At 39.1% G+C, this 16897-nt stretch overlaps 1 protein-coding gene across 1 annotated transcript in view; it reads left to right on the top strand.

The window, feature by feature from the left end:
- The window catches only part of LOC104985211 (CUB and sushi domain-containing protein 1), a 559353-nt gene that overhangs the window by 264844 nt on the left and 277612 nt on the right, over nt 1-16897 (top strand). The window lies entirely within an intron of this gene.

Raw genomic sequence — 16897 nt, 5'->3', positions numbered from 1 at the left:
AAAGGAGATGTTAACCTTTTAAAAAATGGATGTGAGACTGAGTTAATAGTCTGATAAATGGGATGACAAAGGTCAGATTCACAAATCCACTTTGACGTTTGATTATGCAGGTAAACCTTGTAAAAGCGAAATCAGAATTTCCAATGAGAGTGAAGTTTATTTTAGGACGTGTTTTCAAGCACTAAAAATGCTTAATGTTGATATTCATCTCGTTTAATAAGCAGTTGCAAATAAGCAAATACATGGATAAGCTTTAATAAGTGATCCTTTGAATTGAGATAAACAGTTTGCTGGGATGTAAATGCGTGCATGTATTTGAATGGCCAGATTTCCAGCTGATGATAAATATTCTGAACCAGACACAAACCACAGGGCTGTTTTGCATTCCGGTTGAATTTCCTTACTTATTACCGGCATTTGTATGCAAGTTTATTCCAATTTATTTGAATGGGACTGCATTAGTGACAGCATAAAATGATACTGTGGATGTTATTTATGTAGAATATGTCTGGAAAAATCACTACTTTGATACATATGGTGAACATCTGTAGATAGGAAACTATAAACCTTATTTATGATAGTGTCAGTAAATTCACTAATATTTTTAGCAGCGTTAGATTTGATCAATGTGCCCATCTCTTCCTCTCAAAGTGATCTTGTGGCTTCTGACTCTTCATTCACTCCTTATAGAAAGAGGAGCTACTGAAATAATTAGTCTACAATTACCATGAAATATTATCCATGACTCACACATACCTCAGCTCCAACAATATATTAATAGTAATCACCTGCATTTCATCTCATTCTCAATTAAATTTATTAAAAGAAAGATGAATGTATTGCTCACTGAAATTAATCTTGTTCAAGGATCTAAGGCCTTGTTTCATTACTTAATCTACTTATTTTTTTACTTGGCCACACAGAATGCTACGTTTTCTTTTGTTGAGTTTCTTTACTGAGTCATTGTTTTTGGACACTAATAGTATTCTGAGGATCATGCCATTATCTTCTGTGTGTTTCAAGGCAGTCATTTCTCTGTTTTATGTGTCAGTGTAAAATTTGGATTATACAAAGTGTTTGTAGAATTACTCTTATTAAGGTGAATATCAAACAACATAAGGATTGTTGAAGTAAGTTGTCAAAAATTTTCTAATATTCATAACCTTCTAACATTTTTTTTTTGCTCTCTGGCCCTTTCTTTTTAATTTTGTTTTAAATTTTGTACTGGAGTATATAGCTGATTAACAATGCTGTGATAGTTTCAGGTGGACAGCAAAGGGACTTAGCCATATATATCCATTAACAGATTTTTACATCTACCTTAAATTGTGTATTTCCAGTCTGCACATCTTTCAATTCAGATTTTTCACTAAAATATATACCCATGAAATAAGAGTAAAAGCAGCAACAAGCTCTGTTCCTGGTCCTGCCATAAACGTGTTACAGCTATTTATTCAATTCTCCTCAAAACAACTCCATGAGGTATGCTTAGGTTTTAAAAGGTCTTCTCTGTGGCTTAGATGGTAAAGAATCTGCCTGCAATGCAGGAGACCTGGGTTAGGAAGATCCCATGGAGAAGGGAATGGCTACTCACCCCAGTATTCTTGCCTGGGAAATCCTATGGACAGAGGAGCCTGGTGGGCAACAGCCCATGGGATCTTAAAGAGTCAGTCATGACTGAGCGACGAACACTAGGCCTTTAAGGAGAAGAAACAGAGCCCCTCATGCGTTCAGCCCGCTCAGGTCAGAGTCGGACTGCTAACGACTTACAGAAGGAACACATGTAGACACAGATGTGTTTCATCGCAAATGAGCACCTGCCCAAGAATCACAACCGTCCAATCAGGAAGAGCACACAGACCGCCCTTCTGTACTAAGGGAGACACCGCCTACCGCTAGTAGCTGAATGGTGTGTGGAAGAGAAAGGGGCTTGGGACTCAATCTTGGAGATGCAGGTGGTCTGATCCTGAAACCTGAGCTGTTACAGCTAGTCCACTTCTGCTTCCATCTGAGAAGTGTGAGTTTCTCACATGAAATGAAGGCCAGATACTGTTAATTAGGTGCTTGTGTGCACGTCACTTTAGTCATGTCAACTCTTTGAAACCCTATGAACCTTTGCCCTCCAGGCTCTTCTATCCATGGGATTCTCCAGGCAAGAATCATGGAGCAGGTTGCCATTTCCTTCTCTAGGGGATCTTCCCAACCCACAGATTGAACCCAAGTCTACTGCAGCTCCTGCAGTGCAGGCAGATTCTTTACCACTGAGCCAACAGAGAAACCCCCTGTTAATCATAACAGTCCATAATTCCAAATGAACACTGACAGGAATTTTTCAAACAAAAAGCAAACACTTTTATTTGAAATTTGGTGGGAAGAGGACAAATAAGATTAAACACCCAAACCCTGATGGAGTGTTGCTATTGATACTATTTGTATTTTATTGATGTTTTCCCTCTTTTTCTGATAGCATTTTGTTTAATTGAATCTTTTATTTAAGTTCCAATTTATCTCCACTATGGTCTTATTAGAGAAAAGTCTTAAAAACGTTAAGGGTCTCTCTAGACAAGTTTAAAATATATTCTTTAATATAACCCATCTTACCTTCAAATAATATTATTTCACTTTGTGTCTAGTGAAACTTATAAACTTGTACTTCTAATTTCTTCTATCCATCCCTCATGTTATTGTTGTTTTTGCAAAAATAAAATGTAAAATAACAATAACATGAAGGATGGATAGAAGAAATTAGAAGTACAAGTTTTTAAGCTGCATATTATAAAACCTACAAATATTTTTCTACTTTTTTGCTTTAAATATTTATCTTTCATAGTGAATAAAATAAGAAAATAAATGTTTTATATTTACCTTATTTTTAGCATCTATGAAGCTCTTTCTTGGGGTGAATCCAAGTTTTCATTTAATTTTTTTCTGTCTAAAGAACTTCCTTCAATTCTTCTTATAGGGCAGGTCTGCTGACAATGAATTTTCCCAGCTATTGTTTTTCATTTTACCTTCATTTTTTGAAAGATATTTTGGCTGGGTTTGGAAATCTGGGTCAGAAGTCATTTTTCAGTATGTTAAAAAGTAGGGCTCCTCTGGTGGCTAAGTGGTAAAGAATCTGCCTACCAGTACAGGAGACAAAGGTTCAATCCCTGCATCAGGAAGAGCCCTTGAAGGAGAAAACAGCAACCCACTCCAGTATTCTTGCTGGGAGAATCCCATGGACAGAGGAGCCTGGGGGGCTACAGTCCACAGGGTCACAAAGAGGCAGACGCAACTTAGCACGTGACGCACACGCACACGTAAGATACGCCACTTCATGGTCTTCTCGTTGCTTAGTTTGTGATGAGAAGTAAGCTTTGATTCTTCTGGCTATGTGTTTGTCCCTGTTTTCTGGCTTCCTTTACAAATTTCTCTTTATCTTTTATTTTCATCAGATAGACTGTGGTGTGTCTAGGTGTGTGTGTGCACACGCACATGTGCATGCACACGTGATATTCATCCTGTTCAGTGACCCTTACATTCTTGGATCTAAGGTTTAATTGTCTTCCATTATAATATTTATGAAAAAAGTCTTGACCATTATCATTACAAATGTTTCTTTCCCCCATTCTCCTTTCCTGTTTTTTTGGGGCAACTCCATTCGCATGTCTATTGGACATGTTGATATTGTATCACAATTCTTGGTTGCAATTCTGTTTTATTCACACTCTATGTGTGTGCTCCAGTTTTTGTAGTTGCTATTAACCTTTGATTCTCTGAGTCTTTCCTTGGCTATGTTAAGTCTGCTAATGAGTCCACTGAAATAATTCATCTCAGATATTGTGTTTTCCCCCTTGAATTTCCACTTGCCACTTTCTTATACTTAGTCTCTCTGCCATAATTTCTCCATCTCTTCCTGAATGCTATCTGGTCCACTAGGCGTTTTAACACATTTTTATATTTGATGTATCTGCCCAATATGCCACTATATGACTGTGCAAAGTCTGACCACTTTATCTCTAGACAAAGTGTTTTTTTTTTCTTGAATACTTTATTAAAGATGGGCACCATGAGTAGATGCACACCACTTTATTGTTGTTCAGTTGCTAAGTCGTGTCTGACTCTGTGATTCCATGGGTTGCAACACGACAGACTCCTCTGTTGTTGACTATCTCCCTAAGTCTGCTCAAACACATGTCCATTGAATCAGTGATGCTATTAATATTTGTGCTAGGAATGGGCACCACTTACGTTAGCCTGTCGAATCAGGAGTTGCCGTGGGTTTGAGTTCTGTTGTTGCTATGGTTACTTTCAGAGCATCAGATCCCTCAGTGGTGAGCTGCAACTGCCAAGTCCTAGTTGGAGGCTTTTTCTCAGTCATTACTCCAACCTTAGCTATCAGTCTTCCCTAAATGCCTTTCCCAAAGAGATGGTATCTTTCCAGACTTCTGTATCTCCCCAGTAGTAGATGCTGCTGCTTGTTACTCCGTGTTAAGCTTACACTGGTATCAAGGTAGTTCTCTCCCAGCCGAAGTCAGACCTGAGAGTCTATGCATGGTGGGATGGGGTGTTCTCAGCAATCTTGCCCACCCTCCTGAGGTTGTAAGCTTCTACCTATCGCTTGTATTTGAAGAGAATTTCCTGACTGTCCCCTAGTGTCAGAAGACCGTGGTCTTGGTACTGATAGAGGATCTTAAGCTCACAGTTTCTCCTGCTACACCCCAGATGTAGACTTTCTCTATATAACTTTCTCCAAGCTGCAGTGCCTCTCTTCTTGTGCCCTGGAGACAACAGGTTTTTGCTACTGAAAGTGGTTGAACTTTCTTTTCTGAAAGAGGAAAATGTGGGGAAATGCATGGGATTCCATGACCCTGTCCACAGAAACAATGATATTTGGTGGTGGTGAGGGTTGGTAAGGGAGAGGCTGATTCTAGGCTCTACCAGGCCCCCAGTGTTTCTCTTAATTACTTGGCAGAGATGCAAGGACAGAAGGGCAGGACCTCCCTCTGTCTGGGACCCTGAGCAGCTGGAGACCCATGCTGGGCACTGGCCATTGCTAAGATGATAGCTAATCTATCCTTGCCTCTGGAAGTCAGTCCTTTCTCTCCTGTGATCCATCACAGTGACAGTTCATGTGCCCTGCCTCCCCTTGGAGGCACTAATCCTTGGGAACTGATGTCACCTAGGTACTTGAAACCTCAGCTCCCCGATGAGTTCAACAATGGCTATGATTTTGTAGTTTAAATTTTCTCACTGTTAAAGTGGACTTGAGACTTTATTTTACATATTTCTATATCCAAGGTAGAAATGGAAGTCTTTTGTGGGTGTTAAAATTGCTCTACTTCAAGGATAGATAGGTAGATAGTGAAGTCGCTCAGTCGTGTCCAAATCTTGGCGACCCCATGGACAGTAGCCAACCAGGCCTCTCCATCCATGGGATTTTTCCAGACAAGAATACTGGAGTGGGTTGCCATTTCGTTCTCCAGGGATCTTCCCAACCCAAGGATCGAACTCGGGTCTCCCTCATTGTAGGCAGATGCTTTACCGTCTGAGCCACCAGGGAATAGACGAGTACTCAAATTATTTATTTAGATTGACCATGAAGAAGTTTTTCTAGAATGACCAGATTTAAACAAAATCATCTATCTATAAATATAATCTGTCTATCTAATGCACATTCTTTATCCTTTCTTGTTTAACAACAAAAACCAAAAAATACCTCCTAATGGCACATAGTTAAGGCTATGGTTTTTCCAGTAGTCACGTATAGATGTGAGAGTTGGACTGTAAAGAAAGCTGAGCACCGAGGAATTGATGCTTTTGAACTGTGGTGTTGGAGAAGACCCTTGAGAGTCTCTTGGACTGCAAGAAGATCTAACCAGTTCATCCTAAAGGAGATCAGTCCTAAATGTTCACTGAGAGGACTGATGTTGAAGCTGAAACTCCAATACTTTGGCTACCTGATGCGAAGAGCTGACTCATTTGCAAAGACCCTGATGCTGGGAAAGATTGAAGGCAGGAGGAGAAGGAGATGACAGAGGATGAGATGGTTGGATGGCATCACCGACTCAGTGGACAAGAGTTTGGGTAAACTCTGGGAGTTGGTGATGGACAGGAGGCCTGGCGTGCTGTGGTCCATGGGGTCGCAAAGAGTCGGACATGACTGGGCAACTGAACTGAACTGAACCGAATGGCACATAAAGACACACACACTGCTACAGTCTCATAAACTAAGCATGTAATACACATAACTTTAAGTTAGTAAGATAGGTTTCTTCATAGCTGTGAAAAAGTACAGAGATATTTACAGATAAATGATATAGAATTAAATTTAATATATATTTACATTATAAATATATTATTAGAATAAATTTATCTAGTTGAGAATTACTTTCCATTGAAAGATTGCTTGAATTAGAAACTGTTTATTCTGATTCGTGCAGATGGCAGTGCTTGTTGAATGATCATACTTCACATTACTAACACCTTGGTTATTAAATTAGACCCACTACTGTGACTGAGCTTACTCACCACTCTATCTTGCTAAGTTGGAAGATAATTTCTGGGTCCACAGGGAACCATATAAGACTTCATCTAGTGGCACCTATGCCAAGTTAATGCCATAAACCCAATGACTGTATTTGACCTCCAGTGGGGGCCACTGCAATTATTCAAGCCTCTTTAGTGCTAATATGTGGCGCTGAGTCTAAACAGCACCAAAATAATTCTATTTATGAAGTATTTTCATAATAATTTCTTTTCTTTATGTACTAGCTTTCTCAAAAGACCTTCTTCCTCTCATGTTCACTATTGGGAAACCCATTGGAGTTAACAAAATATTTTTGGAGTCTATGAGATATGATATTTGACCCCTGGAAGGCAAATGAAATAGAGAAGCTACTGTGAAGTGTGAATTTCAAATGTTCTACAGAGCCGAAAAGTTAGCTATTCTTTAAACAGTAGCCCAACAGAGGATGTATTCCGATGTGGAAGCTAATCTCCCATGTCTCAGACTCTGGCCCTTTGATACAGGACAATATACAGATGGGTCAGACTCTGGAACATCTAAGCTGTGGCCATGACAGCCTCATGTGATAGAGAAAAAGAGACAGTAGTATTGTAGTAGCACATTTATTTGGAAAAAAGAAATTAGTGATTTGTTGTTATTATGAAAAAAATAAAAACTCAGGGAAAAGTAAGAATAATGACTCCTTCTTTGTTTGAAATGAATGCTTATCCTTAACAAGGTAGAGTCAAATGGAGATTTTTTTTCACATTAATTAACCTCCAATTAAAATAAATTTATATTTTAAAAAATACATTTTAAAAATTTATTTAAACATGAAAAATTTTGTTTTGGGGTTTAGCCGATTATAATAATACATATATTAACGGCACTTGTAAGTACTATGTTAAAAATACTAATAAAGTTTCTCAACTTGAATGGTGAGTGTAAATAAACATCACAGTCCAATGACACATTGCACAGGATGGCACCTCATATGTCCCAGGGTGCATCTATGAGTATTTCATTCTGTGCACCCAGATATGACAGCTCTGTACTTCCACCAGAGTGGGTGTCCAGTAAGCCATGCCGTTCAGTCATGTAATAAGTTGATCTTCTTAATCATGTCAGTTTAAGCCCATTTTTGTATTTAACTGTATGTTAATCATTTGTTGATCCATATATTCGGAGACCCTCTCAACTCCTGCCTCCTGTTAAAATTTATATCATTAGCACCAATTGACAATTCATGTCTTCTTTATCTCCTGCCATGGTCCTTGCACCAGGAACCATGGGCGAGTTTAAAGTCTTGCATATCCTGACTTCTATCTAACACTCCAGACAGCTTCAGAGCCCCTTCTGGTAACATGAGGTCTCTCTTACAGGACTATTTTAGGCATTCAATAGTAACAGACCTTTGTTGGGTGACAGGAGAATCCTAACTTTATTTGAGGTTGAAAATAATACACACAAAAATCTGGTAACTGATTAAAACTTTCCTACTAACAGTGATATTTTGGCATTTTACCAAGTATCACATTTAAGTGAAAGATGTGATTTAATTACTTAATCCCTGGGGTGTTTAGTTGAATGTCTTCTAAAATAAAGGGATTGAAATTCAGTTTTCCAGTTGTCCCTGGATATGTCTTTGGAATTTCAGGCATTAACAGATTTGGGAAGGAAAGGGTAGAGTGTACAGAACTGAAGCTTAATCTTAAGCTCTGCTGACCACCACCTACTGTCCCCATACTGATTTCAGAGGTGGGTCTCATCATTAACTCTATTTATCAGCTAGTCTCTGGTTGCTGTTGAGAGAATCATCAATCATTGGACAAATTCTGCTGCTACTTGTTCAGACCGTGACTCGGAGAGTTGCCTACACAAAAAGGAGTTTGCTTTCAAATTGTTATTGTTGTTCAGTCTCTAAGCCATGTCTGACTCTTCACAACCCCATAGACTGCAGAATGCCAGGCTTCCTTGTCCTTGACTATTTCCTAGAGTTTGCTCAAACTCAGGTCCACTGAACAGCAAGGCTATATAACTATCTTATCCTCTGTCATGCCCTTCTCCTCCTGCCCTCAATCTTTCCCAACATCAGAATCTTTTCCAATGAGTCAGCTCTTTGCATAAGGTGGCTGAACTGTTGGAGCTTCGGCTTCAGCATCACTCCTTCCAATGACTATTCAGGATTGATTTCCTTTAAGATTGACTGGTTTGATCCCCTTGCAGTCCAAGGATCTCTCAAGAGTCTTCTGCTCAGAACCACAATTCTATAGCATCAGTTCTTCAGCACTCAGCCTTCTATAAAGAAGGTCCAACTTTCAGATCTATACACGATTACTGGAAAAACTACAGCTTTGACTACATGGACTGTTATCAGCAAAGTGATGCCTCTGCTTTTTAATGTGCTGTGTAGGTTTCTCATAACTTTCCTTCCAAGGAACAAGCATCTCTTAATTTCATGGCTCCTGTCCGAGTCCACAGTAATTTTGGAACTCAAGTTGTCAGTTGGTGCATACCCCTACTTGTGTCTCATTTGAGACTATTTTTGTGTTTGATTATTTTCCATTTTGAATGGTTTTCATAGAGTGTCCACATTTGCTGTGATTCCATCTCCTTTTGGTGATAATTTTCCCCCTTCCCTATTCTTGTCCCCCTAAAATAAATGGTAGGTGTCACTGTATCCATCCCCAATTGTTGGAGCATTTCATGTATGCCTGCTCTGTCCTCCAACCTCTGTAGATGGTGTCATGGGGCAACCAGGTATGGTCTCAGCTTATGCAGAACTCACATTTTAGTTGTGGGAGCATAATATACAAGAAAGCACTGTGATGGTTGTAGATTGTGTTCAGAACCTTGACGCAAATGAACAGAGTTCTTAGGTACAAATAACTGCAATGCTCTTAGACTGAAAATATTTATGGAAGGAAGAATGAGACAATACCCAACATTCAGTCACAAAGAAACTTACAGAAACATATTGCAGCCAAAGGAAACAATCAGTGGGCACCCCAGGTGGAAAGCACTTGTTATACTCCTGAAGAAATGTCAACCTCAGAGGGAGCCTTTAGAACACTTGAAGGAGAGGCAGGTAACAAGAGCGAAAGAAGGAGCTGGTTGAAGAGTGTTCCCCACCTCACAGCCCAGGGTTTTGTTGTGAAAACAATTGGAAGACACTGAATGGTTTCTGTCAGGGAAGTGACATCACCTGACTTATTTTTCAAACAGATCAACTAGGTTGTTGAGTAGAGACCTACCTGGACAGCAACAGGAGAGCAGGCATCCTCACAGGAGAAGTGATTGGCACAGGAGTCATCAGTTTAGTACTCTGGCTCAGAGGAGTCAGCAATGCTGATGGATGCAGAGTTGGGTCAAACTCAAAATAAGGCCCTCGGGCCTGGCCTTGAAAGTGTATTTGATCTGAGTACTTTTTGCGAAGATATGGTGACTTAAAATACTGACTTCTCCATGGGGTCCATCCATCCCACTCATAGTCAGATTTCTGAAATTACATCCAGTTATTTTCAAATGAGGAGTAATAGACAAAGCAGGAGAAGGCAATGGCACCCCACTCCAGTACTCTTGCCTGGAAAATCCCATGGATGGAGGAGCCTGGTAGGCTGCAGTCCATGGGGTCATGAAGAGTTGGACACGACTGAGCGACTTCACTTTCACTTTTTATTTTCATGCATTGGAGAAGGAAATGGCAACCCACTCCAGTGTTCTTGCCTGGAGAATCCCAGGGACGGCGGAGCCTGGTCGGCTGCTGTCTATGGGGTTGCACAGATTCGGACATGACTGAAGCGACTTAGCAGCCGCAATAAAGAAAGCAAATACATTTTTTATGGTTATTTTTTATCAATACTCAAAACATTAGATTTGTATTGAATCTTATGATTTTATGAGTAAAAACTATTTAAAAGTGTGGCGCTAATAAACTTTGCAAATGAAAGTCACGTAGACCTTTTTAATTACTTTATGCTCAATTATGGATTAGTTGCTGTTGGCATTGCTGATTTTCTTATCTGAGTCTGTTGCAAATGTACCTCTCATTTATAGCCGTATTTTCCCTCTCAATTTGGTGGTTTAGTTGCTTCAGTTGTGTCTGACACTTGTGACCCCATGGACTGTAGCTCCCTAAGCTCTTCTGTCCATTGGATTTCCCAAGCAAGAATACTGGAGTGGGTTGCCATTTCCATCTCCATTTTTCCTCATAATCCTTGATAATGGTTGCACACAAATGTATGAAAAAAACTGATTGAGATATTTGCAGTTGAAGACTACCATGTGACTACATTTTTATGAGAATGGCAAAGAGCTTGATTTACAATAGCAAGCAACCCCCCAAAATTCTCCAAGCCAGGCTTCAACAGTATGTGAACCATGAGCTTCCAGATATTCAAGCTGGATTTAGAAAAGGCAGAGGAACCAAAGATCAAATTGCCAACATCTGTTGGATCATAGAAAAAGTTCCAGAAAAACATCAACTTCTGCTTTATTGATTATGCCAAAGCTTTTGACTGTGTAGATCACAACAAACTGTGGAAAGTTCTTCAAGAGATGGGAATACCAGACTACCTTACCTGCCTCCTGAGAAATCTGTATGCAGGTCAAGAAGAAACAGTTAGAAATGGATGTGAAACAACAAACTAGTTCAATATCAGGAAAGGAGTATGTCAAGGCTGCATATTGTTACCCTGCTTATTTAACTTATACGCAGAGTACATCATGTGAAATGCTGGGCTGGATGAATGAAGCACAAGCTGGAATCAAGATTGCCAGGAGAAATATCAATAACCTCAGACATGCAGATGACACCACCCTTAGGGTAGAAAGTGAAGAAGGACTGAAGAGCCTCTTGATGAAAGTGAAAGAGGAGAGTGAAAAAGCTGGCTTAAAACTCAACATTCAAAAAACGAAGATCATGGCATCCGCTACCATAACTCCATGCCAAATAGATGGAGAAACAATGTAAACAGTGACAGACTTTACTTTCTTGGGCTCCAAAGTCACTGCAGATGGTTACTGAAGCCATGAAATGAAAAAAACACTTGTTCCTTGGAAGAAAAGCTATGACCAACCTAGAGAACATATTAAAAAGCAGAGACATTACTTTGTCAACAAAGGTCCATCCAGTCAAAGCTATGGTTTTTCCAGTAGTCATGTATGCATGTGAGAGTTACACCATAAAGATAACTGAGTGCCAAAGAATTGATGCTTTTGAACTGTGGTGTTGGAGAAGACTCTTGAGAGTCCCTTGGACTGCAAGGAGATCAAGCCAGTCAGTCCTAAAGGAAATCAGTCCTGACTATTCATTGGAAGAACTGATGCTGAAGCTAAGACTCCAATACTTTGGCCACCTGATGCAAAGAACTGACTCAGATGCTGGGAAAGATTGAAGGCAGGAGGAAAAGGGGATGACAGAGGATGAGATGGTTGGAAGGCATCACTGACTTGTTGGACATGAGTTTGAGAATCTCCAGGCATGCTGTAGTCCATGAAGTCACAAAGAGTCAGACATGACTGAGTGACTGAACTTAAATTCACAACCCTCATTATGATTTTATAGATCATTTAGTGTCTGAGTGTGTTCACTTTCATTAAATACTATATCATTTAGGTGAACTGAGTTTATGAATATTATGGACAAGCAAAATTGTTGAGTCCTAGTGGGTTTCTGAGTCCAAATGTAGAAAAATGACATGAAAGTATTAATCAGTTTTTGAAGTGGTTTTATGTATACACGTTTAAATTCTCTATGCCTTAATAATGGGTGAGTGTGGAGAGTATTTGTTCTTACAGAGAACATACTGCAGACGAGTCATACATGCAAAAAAAAATAGGATTTTATTGATAAATTGTGGTCACTTGAAAATTATGAGTATTCCATTTTTCTAACCATTACTTTGGTTTCAGAGTCTTCTCACTTGCTTAAAGTTCATGACTATTCTATCAAATTCATCCTTTGGATGTTAAAACTTGAAAGAATTCTCTATTCTACAGCCAGTCTCACAAATTTTTCTTGGTAACTAGGGAAGAAATGGAATAAGTAATGACTAGGGGCTCTGTGACTTAGCCAGCCAGCAGCTAATCACTTATGAGAGCCTTAGTCCTATCAGACTTTTGATCAAGGCAGTAGATTCAGGGGAGTGGATGCCAGTCACATCAGTGGATGAAGTGGGTGATGAGAAAAGTTTCAAGTGTCAAGAAGCAAAGCAGTTTTGGAAGGCAAAATGAGACAGGGCTACTTCCCACTGTCTAAACTATTGAATTTCCTATATCAGTGTTGTCTTTATGTGCCATGTAATAAATGCAAATGAAGCAAAATTTCCTTTCCTGGAGGGTTTTTACCAGAGTTCACCATGGGATTTTGCAATACTTCATAACAGCTGTGGAATCAGCAAGAACACATTTTTTTTTTTTAATCCTAATTTGAGCATCTATTTATCTTTTCATTTTTAAATGTCAGTTCCTCTAAACCTTGACATTCTCATGAACTTTAGCCATGATTTCCTTCAGGTTTTACTATCTCTGCCTTTTTCAACACAATACCTCACTGTACTCTTGACTTCACCTCTTTTGGATATACACCCAGAAATAGGGTTGCTGGACCATGCATTAATTATATTTCAGTTTTCTGAGAAAGCTCCATACTGTTTTTAATAACTGCTACAACATTTCCTGTTGTCAGTGACAGTACACAAGGGGTCTAGTTTCTGTACAACTTGCCAGCACTTGTTTTTTCCTTTTGTTAATGGTCATCCTAATGAGTGTGAGGTGGTATCTCATTGTGGTTTAAGTTTGCATTATTCCAATAATTAGTGATGTTGAGCATCTTTTCATATGCTTGTTACACACACTTGTATTTTTGGATAATTGTTCAAGTCTTTCGTTCATTTTTTAAAATGAGGATTTTTTGTTGTTTAGTTGTAGGAAGTTCCTTGCATGCTCTAGATATAAACCATTATTAGATATATGGTTTGCAAACATTTTCTCTCAATGCATAGGTTGACTCTTGCTCTATTGATTGTTTTTTTGATACACAGAAGTTTTTCAGTTTGATATAATCCCATTTGTCTCTTTATGCTTCTGTTGCCTGTGCTTTTGTGTTGTATTCAAGAAATCATTGCCAAATCTAATGTGCAGAAGCTTTTCCCCTGTTTTATTTTAGTTTTAGAGTTTCAAGTCTTTGTCTAGATCTTTCATTCATTTTGAGTTAATTTTGGTACATGGTGTAATGTAAGATCCCAGCTCTATTCTTTTGCACCTTCCTATCCAGTTTTTCCAACACTATCTGTTGGAGAGACTCTCATTTCTCCAGGGTGTAATCTTAGCACCTAGGAGAAGATCATTACATATGTCATATATGTAAGAATTTATTTTTAGCATTCTCTTCTGTTCCATCAGTCTATGTATCTATCTTAATGCCAGTATCACACTTGTTTGATTGCTGCTTCATAAGTATTTTCTGAAATTGGAAAGCACAAGGCCCCCAAGTTTGTTTTCTCTCAAGATTGTTTTGGCTGTCTGGTGTCCCTTGAGATTCCATGTGAAATTTAGGATTTTTTTTTTTCCTATTTCAGCCCCAAATGCCATTTGTGATTTTGATAAGGATATCTACAAAGGATACCTACCTTTGACTCTACAGATAAAGTGAGTCAATTGTTAGCATCAGGAGGCCAAAGTTTTGGAGTTTCAGCTTGAGCATCAGTCCTTTCAATGGATATTTAGGGTTGATTTCCATTAAGATTGACTGGTTTGATCTCCCTGGTGTCCAAGGGACTCTCTACAGTATTCTCCAGCACCACAATTCAAAAGCATCAGTTATTCAGCACTCAGCCTTCTGATGGTCCAACTCCCACAACCATACATAACTACTGGGAAAAAAATAGTTTTCTGTATATCATAGCATTTTTGTCTCTATTTTCCTCTTATACTCCATTTATTGGTCTCATAGGTTTTTTTGTAGTGACATTTTATTTTCTTTCTCATTTCTCTTTATGTGTATTAGAGAAATGTTTTCTTTGTTATTATCATTGCAATTACATAAAACATTTAAAGTTATAATAATGTTTTAAACTAATAATTACTTCAGTTCAGTTCAGTTCAGTCACTCAGTCATGTACAACTCTTTGCGACCCCATGAATCGCAGCACGCCAGGCCTCCCTGTCCATCACCAACTCCCAGAGTTCACTCAGACTCACATCCATCGAGTCAGTGATGCCTCCAGCCATCTCATCCTTTGTCATCCCCTTCTCCTCCTGCCCCCAATCCCTCCCAGCATCAGAGTCTTTTCCAATGAGTCAACTCTTCGCATGAGGTGGCCAAAGTACTGGAGTTTCAGCTTTAGCATCATTCCTTCCAAAGAACACCCAGGGCTGGTCTCCTTCAGAATGGACTGGTTGGATCTCCTTGCAGTCCAAGGGACTCTCAAGAGTCTTCTCCAACACCACAGTTCAAAAGCATCAATTCTTCGGTGCTCAGCCTTCTTCACAGTCCAACTCTCACATCCATACATGACCACTGGAAAAATCATAGCCTTGACTAGAAGGACCTTTGTTGGCAAAGTAATGTCTCTGCTTTTGAATATGCTATCTAGGTTGGTCATAACTTTCCTTCCAAGGAGTAAGTGTCTTTTAATTTCATGGCTGCAGTCACCATCTGCAGTGATTTTGGAGCCCCCAAAAATAAAGTCTGACACTGTTTCCACTGTTTCCCCATCTATTTCCCATGAAGTGATGGGACCAGATGGCATGATCTTCGTTTTCTGAATGTTGAGCTTTAAGATTACTTCAGTCACATTTAAAAATTCTACTCCCCCCAATTTCATGGGATCTCTTTTCTTGACATTAGACATACAGTCCCTATGCTTTGAAAAGATCTGTTTTTCAGACAGATCTTATAATCTGTTAAATAGAAGGAATAGAATAGCATTTATTCTGTGGACTAAACCTGCCCACAGTTTACAGATAAAATAATTTTTAGCTCTACACATATGCTAAACTTCTTAGAAAATGACTTAAACAAGTAGTTTCTTTTCTTTGCATACTGTTTACTTAATTAAGGCCCTTTCTTTATAGATACTCTTTGCTGTCAGGAACAGTGCGGACATTAAGCAGTGTTGTATAGAAGCCTGAGTGTGTCCGGGTGACACATGAAGGTTTAGGTCTATGTGATCATGACATTTAACAGTTATTTCACTTTCTGTCAACCTCTCAAGAGATCTCCTCAAGTGAAGTTTTGAGTTCTTTCTTCACCTGTTTTACAGCATGTTGTCTGATGTTTAATACCATTTTTGGATTATGGGTTTACAGGGATTGTGAACAACACTTCTGTATTATCCAAAAGAATGACTGTTGCATAATTGGTTACAGTGAACAATATGCTTGGAAATTTTCTTTTGCTTTCCAGAATTAAGGCATAACCTATGTATTCCATAGGTTGTTTATGAGGACCTGCTGTATACCAAAGGCTCATACATCAGCATTATCTGTCCTTCAACCTCTTTGCTGTGCCAGATAATGCAACTGTACCAAGCTGTCTATTGGATCTGCTTTCCTCTCTCTTTGATTATTATCTTCATTATTATTTTAAGCTGTCTTGTTAGAATACCATATTATTTTTGAAGTTTGGAAACCATACACAATGCAAGGTGAAACGACAAGTATGATAAGTTGAGAAAAAAATATGCTCATTTTAACTATATCTACAAAGATCCTCTGTATCTTGCTCTAAATGCTCAGTTCAATTCAGTTGCTCAGTCATACCTGATTCTTTGTGACCACATGGACTGCAGCACACCGGGCTTCCCTGTCCATCACCAACTCCCAGAACTTGCTCAAACTCATGTCCATTGAGTCGGTGATGCTATCTAACCATCTAATCCTCTGCCGTCCCCTTCTACGCCCACCTTCAATCTTTCCCATCATCAGGGTCTTTTCAAATGAGTCAGTTCTTTGCATAAGGTGGCCAATATATTGGAGTCTCACCTTCAGCATCAGTCCTTCCAATGAATATTCAGGACTGATTTCCTTTAGGATAGACTGGTTGTATTTCCATGTAGTTCAAGGGACTTTCAAGAGTCTTCTCCAACACCACAGTTCAAAAACATCAATTCTTTGGTGCTCAGTTTTCTTTATAGTCTAACTCTCACATCCATACATGACTCCTGGAGAAACCATAGCTTTGACTAGATGGACCTTTGTTGGCAAAGTAATGTCTCTGTTTTTTAATATGCTGTCTAGGTTGGTCATAGCTTTTCTTCCAAGAAGCAAGAGTCTTTTCATTTCATGGCTGCAGTCACCATCTGCAGTGATAATGGAGCCCCCTAAAATAAAGTCTTTCACTGTTTCCATTGTTTCCCCATCAAGTGATGGGACTGGATGCCATGATCTCAGATTTCTGAATGT

Source organism: Bison bison, unplaced genomic scaffold, assembly GCF_000754665.1.
Source record: "Bison bison bison isolate TAMUID 2011002044 unplaced genomic scaffold, Bison_UMD1.0 scf7180017864040, whole genome shotgun sequence".
In the NCBI taxonomy this organism is placed as follows: domain Eukaryota; kingdom Metazoa; phylum Chordata; class Mammalia; order Artiodactyla; family Bovidae; genus Bison; species Bison bison.
The sequence above is the reverse complement of the archived record's forward strand: the minus strand, read 5'-3'. Positions and strand labels throughout refer to the sequence as shown.